The sequence below is a fragment of the Anas acuta genome, chromosome 1 (genome assembly GCF_963932015.1).
Source record: "Anas acuta chromosome 1, bAnaAcu1.1, whole genome shotgun sequence".
In the NCBI taxonomy this organism is placed as follows: Eukaryota; Metazoa; Chordata; class Aves; order Anseriformes; family Anatidae; genus Anas; species Anas acuta.
This window is the reverse complement of record NC_088979.1, coordinates 45,745,276-45,765,182: the sequence shown is the minus strand read 5'-3', so window position 1 is coordinate 45,765,182 and position 19,907 is coordinate 45,745,276. Positions and strand designations below refer to the sequence as shown.

Sequence of the window (19,907 nt, the reverse complement as noted above, 5' to 3'; positions counted from 1 at the left end):
AAATGCAAGAGAGAAAGAAATAAGAGGGGGAGAGGAAAAAAAAAAAGAGTATGAGGGGTAGGTAGAGTGAGAATAGTGGGGAGAGCAAGAGAAAGGATAAAAAAAGAGGGAGGGGAAGGGAGGGGAAGGGAGGGGAAGGGAGGGGAAGGGAGGGGAGGGGAAGGGAAGGGAAGGGAAGGGAAGGGAAGGGAAGGGAAGGGAAGGGAAGGGAAGGGAAGGGAAGGGAAGGGAAGGGAAGGGAAGGGAAGGGAAGGGAAGGGAAGGGAAGGGAAGGGAAGGGAAGGGAAGGGAAGGGAAGGGAAGGGAAGGGAAGGGAAGGGAAGGGAAGGGAAGGGAAGGGAAGGGAAGGGAAGGGAAGGGAAGGGAAGGGAAGGGAAGGGAAGGGAAGGGAAGGGAAGGGAAGGGAAGGGAAGGGAAGGGAAGGGAAGGGAAGGGAAGGGAAGGGAAGGGAAGGGAAGGGAAGGGAAGGGAAGGGAAGGGAAGGGAAGGGAAGGGAGGGAGGGAGGGAGGGAGGGAGGGAGGAAGGAAGGAAGGAAGGAAGGAAGGAAGGAAGGAAGGAAGGAAGGAAGGAAGGAAGGAAGGAAGGAAGGAAGGAAGGAAGGAAGGAAGGAAGGAAGGAAGGAAGGAAGGAAGGAAGGAAGGAAGGAAAAAGGTCTACAAACCTGTGGAACAGAAGACTGTATCACAAAGGAAATCAATACACAGAAGATTAAAAATATAGCTGTATATATGATTCTTCTAAGTTTCCTGAAACTGATTCTTTTCAAACTTCAGTAAGTATTTAAGCTTTTGCGAGACTAATTTGTGTGCAAAAGTAGTGTGCAAAGTGTCCAATGAGTTCTTTTGTAAAATAAATCCTTTCTGGCATGTAAAATGATGATCCACTGTGCAATTCAATCCTCTCATCTGCAGTTGTCTTTCAGTGAGATCCATATATGAAGAAGACCAGAATCTGACTTTGGATATGAATACAACATCCTTTGTTTTGTTTTGTTTTGTTTTGTTTTGTTTTGTTTTGTTTTTTTCTTTCCATTAGAACCATATATAGAGACCAATAGAGACCAATACAAAATGCAGTTTTTATTCTTTTGGTGAATTCTTTTTTCCCATGACACTTTTTTCTAAACTTATCCCACTCTGCCTTAAGCTTGCTTAGTAAATCCTCACTTGCAGTCCCATTCATTCACACCTGAATGACAACCAAACACAGAGTCATACTTACCCAGATCCAAACCTCACTTGAACCAGGAGGACCCACAATTCCATGTTCCACCACTGAAATTCATTCAAAGTGAAGTTCAGCTCTGTTCAGTTTTAAATTAGGATTCAAGCCTTACTCCAGAGAGATGTGGTGGTTTCACCATGCTAGACAGCTGAATTCCACCACAACCGCTCTCTCACTCCCCCTCCTTAGAAGAGGAGGGCAAGAAGTAAAGAAAAGCAGTGTGCTCAGGTGACCAAGAAGGCCAACAGCATCCTGGCTTGTATAAGAAGCAGTGTGGCCAGCAGGGCTAGGGAAGTGATTGTCCCCCTGTACTTGGCTCTGGTGAGGCCGCATCTCGAGTACTGTGTTCAGTTTTGGGCCCCTCACTACAAGAAGGACATCAAGGTGCTTGAGCAGGTCCAGAGAAGGGCGACGAAGCTGGTGAGGGATCTGGAGAACAAGTCTTAAGAGGAGCAGCTGAGGGAGCTGGGATTGTTCAGCCTGGAAAAGAGGAGGCTCAGGGATGACTTTATCACTCTTTATAAATACCTTAAAGGAGGCTGTAGTGTGTAATGAGGTGGAGGTTGGTCTATTCTTCCATGTGCCTGGTGACAGGATGAGGGGGAATGGTGTAAAGTTGTGCCAGAGGTGTTTTAGGTTGGAGTTTAGGAAGAACTTCTTTACTGAGAGGGTTGTGAGGCATTGGAATGGGCTGCCCAGGGAAGTGGTAGAGTCACCATCCCTGGAGGTCTTTAAAAGACATTTAGATATTGAACTTAGTGATATGGTTTAGTGGAGGACTTGCTAGTGTTAGGTCAGAGGTTGGACTCGATGATCTTGAGGTCTCTTCCAACCTAGACAATTCTGTGATTCTGTGAAAAGAACAACTCACGGGTTGAGAAAAAGATAATTTAATTAAAGGAAAAAAAATAATTGTTAAGGAAAGATTATTTTAAATTAAACAATTTAACTAAATGGAAAAAATGAAAGGGGAAAAGGGAGGGGCAAAGGGGAAAAAAAAAAAAAATACAGAACAAAACAAGTAAAGGCTGTGTGGAAGTGCAGAGGAAAGAAATTACTCTCTACTTCCCACAAATGAGTGATGCTTGACCACATCCTTGAAGCAGGGCCTCAACACACATAGCCAGTGTTCGGGAGGACTGATGTTTTCACAATGAGAGCCCACCCCTCCCCTCCTCTTCCTGTTTCCACCTTTTATTGCTGAGTGGGACATCATATGGTATGGAATATCCCTTTGGTTGGTTTAGATCAGCTGCCCTGATGATGTTCCTTTCTCACTGTTTTGACCACCCCCTAGGAAGGTTAGAGAGAGTCCTGATGCTGTGCCAGCACTGCTCAGCAGCAGACTCAACACTGGTGTGATACCACTGCTATTCTAGCTACAAGTGTAGAGTACAGCACTGTATGGGCTGCTGCAGGGAAAGTTAACATCCAATGTAGACCCAGTACAAGAGAATTTTCCCTTTTTTGGAAAATTATATTTTTTAAACTTGTTTCAGTAATAGTCCAAGTAAGTTGGAAATAAAATATTTTCATTAAGTCTGTAAAACTATAACATTCTGATCTGTAATTGGCACTACTAATTCATAGCAAATGCATTCCTTGTCAGATAAATTAGAAAAGTCATCTTTAGAATAACACCTAAAATTATGATGTAACAGTCCTTCAAATCAAGGTATATTTCTTTCTCTTATTACTGATATTTCATTGAAGTATTCTTCTTTCATACAAGTTATCTTCTTAATTGCAAGAAAGTTTGAAGTAAATGTTGCATCTCTTAAACATTTAATAATAATTAATAATAATAATAATTCTCACATAAATAAATGTAAAATACAGCTAAGCATCAGGGAACAGAGAGGAAATATATGTGTCTTGCAACCACAACTATGAAAAAAGTTTGCAAATCTGTGACATCATAAACTACTAATTATTTCCACACTTAGGAAAATATTAGGATTTATTAGGGTTTTTTTCAAGATATGGAAAATATTCCACAAGTGAGGCAACTGTAATTCAAGAGAGGTGGAGTCCAAAATGAATTATTAAGGTCATTCCTTCAAGAATGAATATAAATATTTTCCACATTTCACTACACCGGCTACAGTATATGCATGAATATACATCTTAAATGACAGCATTCATGGGGGCTGTGCATACATAATAGCTATCCTATCTATTTTAGGAATTTTGAAGGCCCATGTTTCTTTGGCATCTAATTACCATTTGCAATAATATAAGTTTAAGGACTAAAGAAACTTAGTACACATCTTCCACATTTGCTAGCAGTGTTTAAACTGAAAACTGTGCAGAAACTTTGGTAACTGCCATGATAAATTGATGTTCATAAATTCTAAATAAATGTTTACATTATTAAAGATGAATGCCACAGGAGAAATGTGTGGACCTGGAGTATTCCACAGTGTTTTTGTGTTTACATTAAGAATCAAGGTAATTAATGTTTTATGAGGCTTGATCTTGACCTTAGGATCTTATAGAGCTAGACAAAACCAGAGTACTAGAATACTGGTTTTGGACTTATTCCTTTAAATAAAAGAACTAGTGGTAGTGCCAGAAATACATACAGCTGCAGTGCCTTTACTGAGTTTACCATTTCTTTCTTCTGCAATAAGTGTGTTGGTTGGCCCAGTTAAAAGACCCCTGCTCTTCCCCAACAGGCAGATAAACTCAGTCCCACTGTTCATTGTCAGATGAGATTATACGTTCAAATGAAATTCCATACTGGAGAGACAACAGTGTCTTCAGCCACACGGTTTGATCCAAAGGTAGACGTGATGAGATCTTGCAGTTTTCACTGCTCTGTCTGCTTTCAGTGGCTAAGATTGTATCCATTTAATTTCCACAGAACAGAGCATAGCAATTGTGCACAGCAGTCAGTTCAAATAGGTTAAGTATCACATATTGTCCAAACAGTCATCCCAAAGACTTCCAAGTGAGTTTTTAAACACTTGCAGTTACTTGCTTGATAAAACAGAAGTTGTTACTATTCATTATTGTGTTTGTGCTCACCACTCTGCAGAGCTCAAGTGGTATCAGAACTCATTGCTTGTCTATACTAATAGGTGAACTGTGCCCAGGACTATCTGTTAAAACCTAGCACAACTGGGACAAAACAGCCTCTCTCTGTTCAACTAATGTCTTCCATGCCCACACAGAGAATCCACATCAAAGATGCCTGCAGGGAATGGCCTCCATCTATGTTAACTCCTGAGCTATAATAATAAAATTTCTGGGACATTCTCATTCAACCCAGACCAAAATTCTGCCTGGTGAAAGCACTGTCAATTGAAAAACATGGAAATTTGATTTCCATCCTACCACCTGAAGAACACTGGAAAAATGGAGTGTTTTCCTCAAAGAAAAAAAAAAGGGGGGGGGGGGGGGGGGGGAGGTGGAACGGGGAGTCCTATCTGGAGACAAATGCATGCCCCAGCATGCTTCCCAGCCATGGCACCACCATGAGAACTCTGTCCTTGCTGGAGTGCCTACTGCCTCTGTCATGTGAACACATAGGCATTTTCTTACCCCAGCAAGAAAGTTCCTAAAGGGGTGCAGGAAATGAACAGCAAACAGAAGATAAGAATTAGAGAATGTGAAAACTAAATATATATATATATATAAATATATATATATATATATATATATGTCTTTGAAGAAAGGAATAGGAAAAAAAATTGGCAAGGGATGAAAACCCTTTGGTTTTCTTGGATTTTTGTTTCTTCTCCTTCTCTAAACATCGACAGCTATCAGCCTTGGACAAATCATGAACCTACAGTAATAGCAGCTTTGTGGATTTTCCAGACAATCGGGCAACAGAAAGTCACCTGATCCATCTGTGAGACCTGGTGAGAACCAGCAAATATAATAGGCAGCAAAACACCTGAAACTGCTGGCATTGCAAACACTTCCTGTCTAATTCTGTTGGACAACAGACACAAAGCCAGCCCTGTAATTACATCCCACCCCGATCTACATTTGCAGTCATGTAATTAATACTTCCTCTGTAAAGCAATGGAATAATTTAGAGAGCAGATTTTCAACCTTAGTCTGGGAAAACTGAGAGAGTGAGAGCTCTGCTTGGGCATTTTAGCTACAGGGAAATGCTTTTCTGGTTCCATTTGCTCACAGAAACTGTAATTAGATGCTCAGAGCTCTCTTTGTGCTAGCGGAGAAGAAAATGATACTTCCTTCCTGTTTAAAAGCCACAAGCAAAAGTGGGTGAGGGGAGCTTTTACTTATTCAGGGGACTTTATGAGAGTGATAAATGTAGATGGCCCTGCAGACTCAGACAGCTGAGAAAACGTTACTTTGTCATACACAGGGAAACATTTAGCTTATTGTTGTGGAAGTAAAATGCTTCTTCTCAGAAATCATTGTAGTTTTACAGTAGGCATAACCAATTCCCATATAGATCCTGTAGAGAAAACAAACTTCTGTTTTTGTGCCATGCTATTCCTTAATAAACATTTATGGAACTGATCTTTTATCTGCCACATATTTCACTTTCTCAATATAATACATACAGAGTGTGTGTGGGGGGGGGGGGGGGGGGGGGGGAGAGAGGGGGGGGGGGGAATTACAATGGTAAAGCTTCTAGGATGTTTGAAAAAGAAAAAATAATAGACATCTGGATGGCACCAGTACTGGAACTGAAGAGCAAGGTAAGGATTCTCAGGATCAAAATTTTGGGCTCAGGTATTGAAATTTCACCTCACTTACATTTCAGATGGAGAGTATCAGGCCCAAGAACATGTCCTGACTACAGATAGCCTCATTGCTATGTTTACACTGAAGTGAAAGACCAGTCACTTTTGGACACCGATTTTCTGCTCAAGCAGTCATGGAGCAATAAGCAGCACACAGTTGTGTTTTAGCCCTACTAGTTCCTACAGAGAGTGAGATATGGGGAAAACTTAAAATATAGAGAGTGATCTCTAATAAAATTGCCTTCATTTATTGTATATGCTTTGGTGACAATGTCACCCATCCAATACCAAGAAAGTATGACTGACAGCTGCCTTCTTTGAAAAAGCCTCAACTTTCCACAGGAGAATGCACAGATAACTGGAGTTCAGAATTTTCATTGCATGGTCACTGAGAGATTCTTGAAGCTCTCCAGTCTTCAAGTTATTCCTGCAAGTAGACATAAGCTTTCTGTATCATAAGATACAGAAAGATGGTTAAAAGTACAATCCACTACTTCATGCTGTCCGTACAGTACAATGTCAATGAAATTCAGTCATCTAAGTCCCAGAGTATTTTAGTCTCCAAAAATTCTTGGCCAGGTGCCCAATAAGCACTTACTCCAAAGCCTAAGTATCCTGTTATTGTGCATACCTAAAGAGGTTATGTTCTTTACTGGTCCAAACAATCGAGTGCCTACTCAGCTCTCTGAATTTACAAACTAGGCAGGTCTCTACCACTAAAGGACACATTTTTCCCCGTGCTAAGACTATTTACCCAAAGAATACCCAATATTTACCCAAACAATAGTACTCACTTCAAAACATAGCAAGGAAAGGATGTGGTTCCTACTGTTTTTATAATAACATTACAATGAAAGCAATTGCCCAGAAAGCAACTGGATTCAAATCTTTTCTCAGCCTGTAGGGACTTGATCAGGCAGGTATCCTACTAAAAAGCCACACAGTAGTCAAGAGTGGAAATGTGGTCCACCCATCCAACCAAAACTGTGTATTCCTGCAGACACCAATGAGAGGAAAGAAAAAAAAAAAAAAAAAACACTGGGTAAGGGCATTATAAAAGAGAAGTTTGACTCTGCAGCCTGCAGATTAGATCATTCCCCTCTGACTGATTCCTAAAAGCAAAACACAGAAAACTCACTTTGCATTATACACCTGTTGTCTTACTCCAAGTTTAAGTTAGTATTTTCATATTCAGAAGAGAAATGGAGACAAAAGAATGTAAATCACATTTGGCTAAAATTCTAAATGCTTTTAATTATACCATTCATTTAAAAGATATAATTTACCTATTTTAAAATGACCTTTCTGGCTTAAATGAAGAGCTATGTTTGTGGAAATTGCTGTATCATAAGGCTGTCTACTGGAAACTGGTACTCGACAGATACATCTGATATCAGTAACTTGTCACCTTTGTGCTCATAAGGCTGTTTTCAAAAAGCAGATAAGAAATATATATACTTATATATATATATACATATGTTTTGTACAGTTCTTCTGTGTGCTAAAAGCAAATGTATGAAGATTTATTCTTTGTGTATGCAATCATGCAACTGAAATATTTGTAAAGTAACACAGACTTTCTGTATCAGCACAGCACATTAGTATCTGAAGTTAACACACTAAAAATCTACTTAAAATGAAAGAGATTCAACTGCAATCTTTTTAAATGTTCAATAGAGTTTTCATGCCATAATCAGTAATATTCATTTTAATATTTGATTTAAAAATAATGATAATAAAGCATCTGAAACAACAACAACAAAAGATGAAAGATGAGCTGGTCTGCAGCTTTTACTCAATGTATTTGAAAAATATGTTTGCAAAAGTTCTGGTGGAGTTTGTCTAATAATGTATTTAAAGGACAGCAAGAAAAATGTGGGTTGTCAAGTCTCAGCAAAACAGGACAGATCCTTTGTTTATTACATCCATGTTAATCTTTCCTTTGTTCTTTTCCTCTCCTTGCCCTTCTCATATTCCATATTCAAGAGAAAAAGATCATTTGTTTTTATTGAAAATGTAGTTTTCAACTACCCACAAAATGTCAGTAAAAGAAGACAATAATTGAAGAATGACATGCAATTCTTAACATTTTAAAGATCTAAATATATCTGATCCAATTCTCAAAAATAACTAAGGACATTTCCTTATCCATCAATAAATACTGTGGATGTAAAAGCAACTCAGCTGTTATTCTCAGACTTTTTAAAGAAGGGAACACAAGGTAACAGGTAAAAATAGACACTATCCCTCAATAACATATATGTAAATTTTACTTGCTGTCTTAATTTAAAATTGTTGACTTTCATCTTTTCTCATCATTTAGTCACTCATCTCAAAGTCACTTGAAGATTTATTCACATGGCATTCTTTTAAAAGGCATAAGAGACTAACAAGCTTAAAACAAGATTTTGTCACAGTATCCTTCCTTTGAAATTAAAAAAAAGTGTTTTCCTCCACACATCATGGTGACACTAAGTTCCATTGAAAACTGGTAAGAAATTTGGGCTCATATCTGAAGATCTCCATAGCTCTAAGGGAAGTCCAATATCTCTCACATTGATGGCAAAAGTGTTTCAAATACACCTGTGCTTCCAGTGCTTTCATCAACCACAATATGACCCAGGTGACTGACTTTCCCCATCTGTCAGATCCAAAATAAATGTTTGCACCTTCAGAACACGTTTGTGTTCAGTAGATTTTCTGGGGCTCTACTTCCTCGAGATTTTAATGTTTCCATCACCCTGGTGTGTTCAGGCTGAACCCATGGTGTTCTTTCAGAGTAGTTGCCAGATATACTGAAAAAATGGAAAAGCTTTTTTTTTTTTTTTTTGTAAACTGTTCAATAAAGTGGTTAAAGATCAGGTATTTTCAACCCTCAGGCAAACCATGACACCTGGTTTCTAATATAAAGCATTTTTGCAATGACTCCACCAATTTCACAGGAATCCAGCTCTCATGTCTGAAAAGTGTCGGCACATCTGAATAGATTTTCATCCCTCTGTATTCAGCAGAATCTATAAGTTAGAGGACATGTGAGATGTCTGCTGTTTTTTTAGTCATCTTATCTTTGGCCTATTTTCCATCTGGCTCGAAGAAATAGGAGTGCTTCCTGAGATGCAGCTAACTCTATACCATACAGCAGATGGAATTTCAGTGTGGAAAAAAATGCTATTCCCAAAGAAAATTATTTCTGTTTTCAGCCTCCATCACCTCTCCCCCCTCACACCTAACCCACCGCTTCAGAAACAGATTGCAGAATAGAGTCTTGAAAGAAACAAAGGCTTTTTTTCAAGAATCTCTGCAAAAGAATCTGAGTTAAATCAACAATGAAAAGGGATTTCTGGATTAAGTAGATGAACATTAATTACATTCTTGCCAGTTTATTCTTCATCTGACATTGTGAATACCTCTTAATGCTTAGAGAAAACATTCCTCTCATCACCTAGTCTCGTCCATCTGGCAACTTTTCTGTATCATGTTATCCGTATGAATGTTAACTGAACTCCTTCTGCTATTTACATTTGAGCCATTTCCTTGCACAGGCACCAACAGCCATGGGCATCAAGGGAGCTAACTTGCGCTCTCTTTTCTGGCTATCACATTGGCTGGGTGGCTACAAATTGCAAAGTAAAAGGCCCAAAGTTGGACTATTGCCTGCAAGCCACCCCACCTGTACAATACACACCATGTTCATACAGTGGAAACCACCTTGATGCTTGCAGAGCCAAGGGCAGGATCAGAACTGCAAATACTTACAGCAAAGTATCTATTTGCCTATATTTGTGGAAAAATGTCCAATAAACTGTACAGAATTGTAAGGCGCTGAAATGGTGGGGAAGAGAAAGACTAACCTGAATCGTGAGAGAGGTGTTTGAGTTAGAAACAAAGCTAGCCCTAGACTCGAAGAGAGGGAAAGGCCCATTGGGGGACTCAGTGAGATCAGAAGACTGTACTAGGTGCTCTGAATAGTTTCCTTGAGGTATCTAACTTTCACCATTGATTCTAAAAGGATTGTTGGGAAATTCCTAGTATACGCACATAGATATGACACCTATAATTTGGTGTATGGAATGCTATGAAGTCCAGTACTAGATGATAGGTCCTATGTTAATGGAAAATTAATAAACATATTTTCTTTTTAATTTGACTGGTTTGATCTTTTTCCTTTCTGATTTTAAGTCAGTATGTAAAGCATGACTGCAGAATTTTTAACTTTCTAGACTTGTGCATGATGACACTGGTGGAATCTGTCATTCCTGAGTTTATATTTTTCTTTCTAGCCTATGTGAAGCTGAAATCTGTGTAACACTCCAAGATCCAGTCCTTTTAAGGGCAGGCATACTGACTGCAATGCAATCTATTGTGTACTGTGACTTCTATGGCTTGTCAAATTACCCATGTTTATTACACTCATAACAGCAGCAGATGAAGCTGAAATCAGACATGGAATGTAAGGGTGCCAGATGTCCCAATTTTCATGGGACGTTCCTACATTTAAACAAAACTCCCACATCCTGTTGACAAGAACCATTGTCCCAAGACCTGCACATGAAGTACCCTCCTCCCCTCGCTTTCAGGGTGGGAGTGATGCATATGGTGCTTCCCCCCACTCTGGGAGTGTCTCAGATTCCTGCAGCTGCAGCACCTGCAGCCAGAGATGGGGAATAATGGAGAGGGGATTTGGGAAGGAGGGGGAAGGGAGCAGCACAGAATAGAGCAGAACAGAGCAAGTTGGGCAAAGAAAGAAGGAAGATAAGCAATTTAGAGAGAACAGCAGAAAAAAAGACAGGAATGAAACTAGTGAGGAAGCAGAGAGAAAGAGAACAAATATTTCTAAAAGCAGGAGAGAATGTAACTAATTCTAAAAAAGGCAGGAGGGAAAAGGAGAGAAAAGATAAAAAGTGGGCTAGGGAGATAAAAATACAGTGGAAGGAAGGAAGAGGTACAAGGAGATAAAGAAAAAGAAAAAAATAAATCATGCAACAACAAATATCAAACAAAGTTAAAGAAGGAAAAATGAGGAAGAATCCCCAATCATATTAAAAGCAGTAGCTCACCTGCACAAAGATAATTCATGCAAAGAGCCACACTGTCCCCTTTTTTCCACTTTCACCTCTTTCCACTTTTTTTGCAGAGACTGCACACAACTTTGTGCTGGCAGAGTTGGAGTGGAGAGCTGCCAGGGACACATGTGAGAGCACTGAGCAGCCCGGCAGAGTACAGGAATTGCCATGAACTCTCAGGGTTGTCTTGCATGCAGCTGCTATTGGAACAGCCATACAGTTTAATGACTTATTTCCAGATTCTTCTGGATAACAGAAGAGTGAGAAGGGGATTGGTCAGGAGGCTGAAAGTGAAGGTGCAAAGAAAGGCCAGCCAAAACTTGAAGTACGTGTTGTGCGACCATCCAGCCCCTTGTGTTGACATAACTAAACACAACTCTTCCCCTGGGCTCTATAGGCTTCTCTATTGTGTAATAATCACCATTTTCTGACATATTTGAAAAAACATCTTTTGCTTTCTTATTGGCAGATCGATTGTCTCTCCTCCTGAGAATTGCAGGGAGCAGATGTAGTTTGCTTGAGTATCACCTACTGTACCTCGTAGAAAGCAAGGACCTTTCCAAAGCAAAGGATTTATCCCCAGGTGAGATGTGGATGGAGAAAAACACAGCTCCAAAAGGAAACTGAATTTCATCTTTGCAGATCCAGCACACATCAGTGCAAGGGTGTCAGCCCCACAGACTAACCAATTTTCTTCAGACATCCTTATTATAAGTGTCCCAACTGGGTTTTAGGGAGCAGCTGTTACTTAGGAGAAATTTATTCTTCTCAGTTCAGTTAGGGGAAAAGAAGAAGAATATAAGATGTGGTATAGTTAAGAATGAATGTGAAACTTGTAATGTTTACCCACTTCTAATTAGGGCAAAGAAAGTGTTTTTGTAGCTGTACTTGAGTTCAAGGTCAAGTTTGCACATCCATATGGCTTGAATCAGCTGCATCCATTCTGTCTGCTGGGACAGAGGTCAAGGGTGAACTTTACTCCCCCGTTCCTGTCTCCCATCCCACAAAGCCTGAATTTCCCTGTCCAGGGAGCCAAATGACTTGCTGCAAACTAAAGCATAAATGAGACTCATGTTTGGGCAGGGCGGATAGCAGGGAAGCCGCAACCGTAAAACAAAATTGGACCCCAAACTTCCAAAATGATATAGCCATGTCCAGTATTTCTTGTCCATCCTAACACTTGTGAATGTATAGATTTTTGTTTCTTACAATAATCTTCTTCATGGACTAAGCTGAAAGCCATTCTCCTTATCTGTGTATTCCAATACCTGCAAAGCAATTACTTTAAATCTCTAGATATGAACCCCACACACTGCTCCTATTCTTTCATACCTCTACCAGAACCTTCCCCACAAGTGTGACTAAGTACTCTTACATGAAAGAACAGTAATATTAGGTGCTTGTAGCCACATATATCTCAGCTACAATGAGACTGCATGGAACAGAGGATGTATAAGAAAAAACTCTTATTTTTTTTGTGAAGAAAACAGATTTTTTGAAAGTAGCAAATATATTTGTGTAACATTTGTTGTTGAAAAGAGGTTTGTAGGTCCACTATGCATCCTCAGAATTCAGATCTTCTCAAATTTCTTCCAAATTTTCAACACCCTACTTGAAGGAGGGAGACTGTGGTTTCTTCCAGTCAAATTAGTCTGCTATGCAGAAGAAACAACAAATGGTATTCTGTGGAATATCTGTGTGTTTGCCTTGTTAACTATAACATAACACGGAGGACCAATGTTCAGCTGTTATCTGTCATGACACTGGACCAGAGGCAGTTCTTACTCTGTGGAGAATGGGTTATGTCCCTTCCAGAACTCTATAATATCTGTATAATCTCTGACACCATGTTTATGTGTTTTGTTTTGTTTATGTGTCTTGTTTTGTTTTTCTCCTCTTGGGATGTGCTCATTTGGCACAAGTGCTAACACCAAAAACAGCACTACAGCAAACTAGAACATGAAAATACAACAGAATAGGAATTACACTGCACTTGCATGGTAACTTCTAGCATGAGATTTTTCCTGGCTGTTCCCAGACAGAAAGTGTAGAATTTATGGGCACATGGGCTGAGCAACCTGAAAGTGATGCAAAGGAAAACTTAGAAGGACACAGCAGACCATCTATCCTTTGATTTCCTTTCTAGCAGAGTGGTTACATTTGATTATTTAACTGTGCTTCATCTCTCCTTTCCATAATGAAGCTGAACAAGGTACATTTTGGGATATTGTTGAAAAATAAGTTTAATAAAAATGTTACAGAGCTGGCCTGAATTTGTGCAATGGTTTTCAGTGGACATCTCACTGGCTCTTAAGCAGCTTGGACTGGATGTGAAATGTTATAAGGTCCTTTACAAAACTTAAAATTTTTCTGTTTTCCAGTATATAACTTTAAATACTCTCATCTTGTTAGTGCCCTCTTGATGGTACTTGTATTGTTCCTGTTTTGTATAGCATTATTCTCTTAAGCTTGTATTGCATTCTATGTGCATGTGCATACATACCCACAGACACATGCACGATTTTCTCTTCACCTTCCTACCAACTGAAAGCACTAGTGCTACCACTGCACTGAGCTATTACTTTCCACACAAATTTAACCACCTCTTCCACTCATGCACTTACAGTTCATAAATACATGCTCTCTGAGCTTAAACTACTTTACTTAAGAGACCCTTTGTTACCAAGCATGCCCAGGTTGCTCTATATTAGCAATGTCATTGGACTGTGCTCTTAGTCTTATGTTCTGAATTTTTGGGTAGACCTGTATGGTGCCAGGAGTTGGACTTTATGATCTTTGTGAGTCCCTTTGAACTCAGGATATCCTATAATTCTATGGTTTACTTTTCATTTCATAGTATTAGCTTCCCTTATCCTATGTTTGTATTTTTAGTTGTAGTTTCTATTGTTTTGATTTTATTTTACCTGTTGGTCTTTTCTATTTTTAATCTAGCTTTAATAAAAGAAGCTATGTTTTGTGATTATAAATCTGGGCTCTGAAGTCACAGGGATCTAACAAACAGTCCATTCATATTGTTTTCTTTTGTTTGTTTGTTTTATTTGGTATTGTCAGCAGTTACTTTCAGCTTCAGAAAATTAGCTGTCAAAAGACCCAGGTGTTTTAATTATTGGCCTGGGTCATTCTCTGGCTACGTGTAATAGATGAAACAGATCCCTAATTGTGCTAAATGAATATTAGTTTCTAGTTTAGTGATTCATTCACCATTATCCACCCTAATGCAAAGTAACTGCAGCCAATTCTACTATTTCTAACTCTTTTTTTTTTTTTTCTTTTTTTTCTTTTCTTTTCTGTAACTTTCAGGTGTTTCTGGAGTGATGTATTGATGACTTCATGAGATCTCGAGGCTCCTTTCCCAGATGACTTGAGTCTCACATGATAATACAATTATTCTTTCAACATGTTATTCAAAACTGTTTGAGGACCTGATAAGGTTGTTATCTAAGCTGAAAACAGTTAACTATTCCAGATATTATATATATATCATTACTTAAATTTATGAATTATCAGTTAATACTTTGACCCACAAGTATAGAACAGATTTGATAAGATATATATGTTATTTCAGATTTTACCTAATTCATTTTAAAAATGGGATATTCAGAATAAAATAATACACTTTAATTCTGACAGTGAGTTATTTCCCTTAAAGCTTATTATAGGTGTCTTATGAGATTATTTTCTTTTCAGAATGGTCCTTGTAAAAAGCTAAGACTGAAACAACATGTAAAGAAAATACAGTACTTTCTTCAGGTGTTCAAGTGTTTTTTGTTTCATTCTACATTTTTTCAAACCCCAGCTCAAAGCAGATTATTCACCAAAACAAATAAAAAAAAAGAAAGTCTCCAACAGTGTTAAAAAATTATTTGTAACAAATAAGAAGGTTGTACTTCTTATCCCCTATTCCCAATCTCAAAAGCTGCTTGGAATTGAAAGTTGATGCTTTGGTCTGTACAAATTCCATTAAAAGCAATGGGACAGTTGTTCAGACAGTCACCAATAAAAAATAAAGGACTCTTTACATCAGGTTTTATAAACAAGTTATTTATAAACTTTAGATTATTAATTCACAAGACATTTGCCTCTGTCTTTAAGATGCCTACATCACGTAATATGGTTTCTGTTCCCTGAGAGGATGACAGATTTCTAAATCAATAATTAGAAAATCAAAATATGGCAAAGCATGTTGTTTAAGTAAAATATTTCTGTTGCCTAGGTGTTTATATAAAAGAACAGACATTTTTCCAGGTATTCTTACACTTTTTTTTTTCCCCGCATGACTATTCGTAAATTAGTAACAGAAGGTCATGAGTGTGGCTAAACTAAAGCAACTATAAAATTTTCAAATAACCATAATTTAAGCCTCATATCTACAACAGTATAGTTTGTGTTTCCACAAGTATAATCTTCCTTACAAAAGAATGTCTTTAAAATTTTCTATTTGTTATCTCTTCAAAATACAATGAAATTTCAAAACAGTTTTTCAGAATACAAAGAAACCTGGTTTTAGATATCTACACCTTAATTAATAATAATCACAATGATATAAAAGCATGTAAACTTAAAACAATAAATGTGGTGAGAATTAAGAATATGCATGTGGACTGTCATATTTTGCAAGCAAGATGTGCGGAGTGATTCATCATCAAAACAAATCCTGCCAAACACAGTAAGATCTGTCATACTCCAGCCAAATTGCTAAAGTAAATGTAGGAAACAGAAATGTAATGTGACACACTAATCCTGAGACACAATATAGCAGAAAAGAAAGATCTCAATATGACCAGGAAAAAATAATGTTCATGATATACCAATGGCTGAAGACAGAAATGCTGAAGAATTCTTTCCCCTGTCATGCCTTACAAAGAGCTATGAAAATGTCATATATATTTGTAATGTGCTTTATAGAATGTAAATTAGTTATTCAGTTGTTGTGTGGTTTTGTTTTGTTTTGTCCTGAAGAAATCATTGCCTCTTTTTAGATTATTTAAAGACCTAAATCTTTTAGCATCAAAGTAGGAAAGTATATTATTCAAAGCAAGATGCCAGGTATGTCACTCCTATGAAAGTCTGGCCATTAGTGGCACAAAATATCCCTCTTGGAAATGCATCCTTTGACAGGCTGGAGCTTTATATAAATTGGTCTCTGAACTTGTGCAAATTCACAATTTGGAATGAGTTGGAGGTCCTACAGGGAGCTGTTTGAATGAAAAACAGAAAATCCTGTATATACTTTTGCCCTGAAGGTCTCTCAGCAGCAGTGTACTGCTGTGCTACTTGTGGGGGACAGTAGACAGTAGGAGAAATTCTGTCCCCAGAGAACATACATCCCTAACAGGGGCAACAAAGACATCCCTGTCTAGTAATAGCTTAGTCTGGGTAACTATACTCTCTATGTTTTAAAAACACGATCAGATGAACAAAATAGTAAAACAACAACAACAACAACAAAATACTTCACAGGCTTTAGAAAAAGATCCTTTTTCTTAAATAGTAATTAACAGACAAATATTAAAATACACAGTGCTTTTTGAAATAATTCTTTGTACAACACTAACATGTTCAGAAATATATTATTTATTTTTTTTTTACTCTATAAATGGGTATAATTTGAAAAAGAGACAAGCTTTCAGTTGAATCTGTTAGTCTAATTAAGGATATTAGGCATTGCCTCATTCATACAAAGGAGACCATGCTTCTGAAGACACTATAACTCTGCCATTTTTAGTATTATTAGGTCCAAATGACATCATCAGGAAACTGAGAAACTTGCTTGGGTTTTATGGCTTTCTGTATTTTTTAATAAAAAATATAATCTTTTGAAGTGAACCTTGCCTTCCCTCCTGCTTAGGATAACTTCCATTATAATAACTTCCATTAAATTACTGATATTTGATCTTTTACATACTTATCTCTCTGCTAGTTTGATTTTTTTTTATCATGGATCCAATATTATTTAGTGCCATAATATTATTTAAAATACATTAGTATTAGAAGAATATTGTTATTACAGTCATGCTTTTACAGCACTATGTGCTGGATTGTAAAAGGTTAAACAAAGGTTAAACAACTAACAACGTAGTTTACAGCTTGCAATTTCTTCAGCTTGCAATTGAATCAGTTTAATTCCAAAACAAGAAGATCCAAGGTTCTGTTGAAATGACTAACTCACAGGATGAAAAATAATATCTGAGAACTAATTTGCCTCTTTCTTATTTCAGTATAATTTGTAGTTAAAAAACTACTACTCCTTGTTTGTTTATTCATTCATTTATCGTTACTATTTTAAAATAGTAATACTATATGTATTTCATTTTAAACATTTTGGAGAAAGGATCAAATGCATTTTCTTTGTGTTTGTCTTGAGTTTTCCATCAGCATCTAGGAAACAGTCAGCAGGGTCTGACAGATCCCATTATTCAAAGTGTCTGAACTCCTTTTTTATTGTAGTTTGTCATAAAACTTGGCACAAGCCTATTACTAGTAATATGCCTTTATTGCTGCACTTACTTTTAAGCTGTAAATCTGTTTTGCATCTATGGGGGGAAAAAAAAATACAGCCTGCATGCATATGGACTATGAACGCAGACAGTTATCTGGGTAATTTATTTTATGAACTTAGGCTGAATTAAATAAGGAGCACTACCAGCATCTAGTAAGTGTTCTTCCTCCTGAAGCTGCAAATCAGCAAGAAAAGGTTGCTTAAACTGGCACAGTGAAGGATCTGGGTTTACAATATGTTGTTTGAATGTGTTCTGGCTGAAACAGGAACTGACAGTCTGATTGATAGCCCCTATTTCTTTCCTTATTGTCACAAATTGCTTTCAGGATACTAGCAATAACACAATGTTCAGCTCCTATAAAAGATGCAACTCTCCAGCTGGGCTTTCACCATGAAAAGTTTTGTCGTATTAGTGGAAATCATTTTGCACAACATTTAAATCCTGCATCCTGGAGGACTGTGTGGCTCAGGAGACTGGTAGTGAGAACAGAATAAAAAGCCTTTCACCTCTCTGTTCCTAGTAAAAAATCAGGCTCAGTAGATACCAACTGTTATTTCCATACAGAGACTTTATAGTTCCCTATGTAAAATGAGTTTAGACTATTTGCTAAAGATTATCCTAAAATCACCTTCATTAACAGTGCTATAACTACCCTGAAGAGCATTTCCCAGTGGCATGAGGACTACAGAGCTTAGGTTCAGAGCAAAAAGGAAGTGATTCTTCAAATAAGGTGTATTTCTGCTGTTGATCTCCTTCCCACATGAGGGAATGTATTTGAAAAGCAACTAGAAAAAACGGGGGTAGGGGGAGGATCCGTCAACACAGAAACCCATCAACAACTATCAAAAACAAACATAACACCTCTGTCCACTTCTCTGTGGTTTTCCTTTTGAAGTATTATTTCATATTATATAAGACATCTATCTGTAGAAACCCAGATAACTTTAGACAAGGAATATATTGGGTATATTTGTCTACATGATTGACTTGTCATATTCCTACACAGGTGTCTGCTGTCTCTCACAACTAATAACAGGTTACAGACCTGGATGAATCTTTGATTTGACCCAGTGTGAACAGTTTTGTGTTATTATATGGTTTATGTTATTATGGTACCTTTTTCATAGCAGACTCAAAATATGATAATTACAAAGTTGCAATTTTTATTTCCTAAAAATGTCAAAAGTTTTACCTTTTCTCTCTTTTAAAGTCCCTAGTCCATTCTTCTGCTCTTGAAGACATTGCAGAAAATACAATATCAGTAAATTGTGTTGGCTTAGTTCAAATATTGCCAACAGCTACATTAAAAAAAAAAAAAAAAAAAGAAAGATTTTATTTCTTTTTCAATTGGATCGTACTCAGACAGCAGTCAGGTACACATCAGCTCTTCTTTTCCTTACTTGTCTCTGTGTGACAATGAAAACAACCAGAAAAATATATTTCATGAAGGAGAGCAATACAGTATAAACCATCAGGTGACCAGAACTCCAGAGCTTATCTGTGCCCAAGCAGATGTGCTGTGTTGCAGGTTATGAAGCCCCAGTCATTAGTACTTGGATTTTCTTCTCTGGACTCCACATAAATCCAAAACTACAGGATCACTGTTACCTTTGTAATTGCTGACTTTGTTTTAAGTCATTTTAAGATATTTCTCTGTAATCTATTAGCAAACATGTTGGGTAATCTACTATCCAAATATTGTTAAAAATACAGAACAGTAAGGAAGAGTAAAGGGTTATTTCAGTTGTCTAAGGATATTTATAAAAAGTTTTTTCAGATGCCTTAGAATACTGTGTTGTCCTTCAGATGTTTCATCAGAAGGACTTGGATATGCCCAAGGCCCTGTGATATGCCTCCCAGCCATGCAAGAATACCCTAGATATCTGAAGTTATCTCAAATGTCATTAGATGCCTGAGCTTAGGTATCTGAATTAAGGCCTAAATATATAAAATGTCAGTTATGTAGACAGCTAAAGCTTCATGGATTTTATTTAAAAGAAATTCTACTTTGAAATCATTATTTTGACACCTTTCTCTGTTTACTTTCCTTAGTCCTGTAAACAAGGATGGTTATGTTGACAGTACACTTGTAAGCTACTCAGTTTTAATTAGGATTTTTGGTTTATTTGATAAGTACACATCATAATGCACAAAAACTTTCCACTAAATTTCAACAAACAACTCTAAATGGCTATCAGCAGAAGAATCTATGTCACAGGACATATGAAGCTTTGCAAAAATCCATAATTTATGCAAAATTAGTATGTTCCTGACTGTTTTTCTGAAAGTATAATTATCCTATATATCCTATAAATAGATAACAGTATGAAAAATGAAGCACCAGGAGCTTCATTCTGTAAGTTAGAAAACC

At 37.5% G+C, this 19,907-nt stretch overlaps 1 long non-coding RNA gene across 1 annotated transcript in view; it reads right to left on the bottom strand.

Annotated features, from left to right (window-relative positions):
* The window catches only part of LOC137850126 (uncharacterized), a 112,711-nt gene that overhangs the window by 23,046 nt on the left and 69,758 nt on the right, over positions 1-19,907 (bottom strand). Inside the window, exon 3 of the long non-coding RNA XR_011092283.1 lies at positions 18,729-18,834. This is a non-coding gene — a long non-coding RNA (uncharacterized lncRNA). The remainder of the gene's footprint in view (positions 1-18,728; positions 18,835-19,907) is intronic.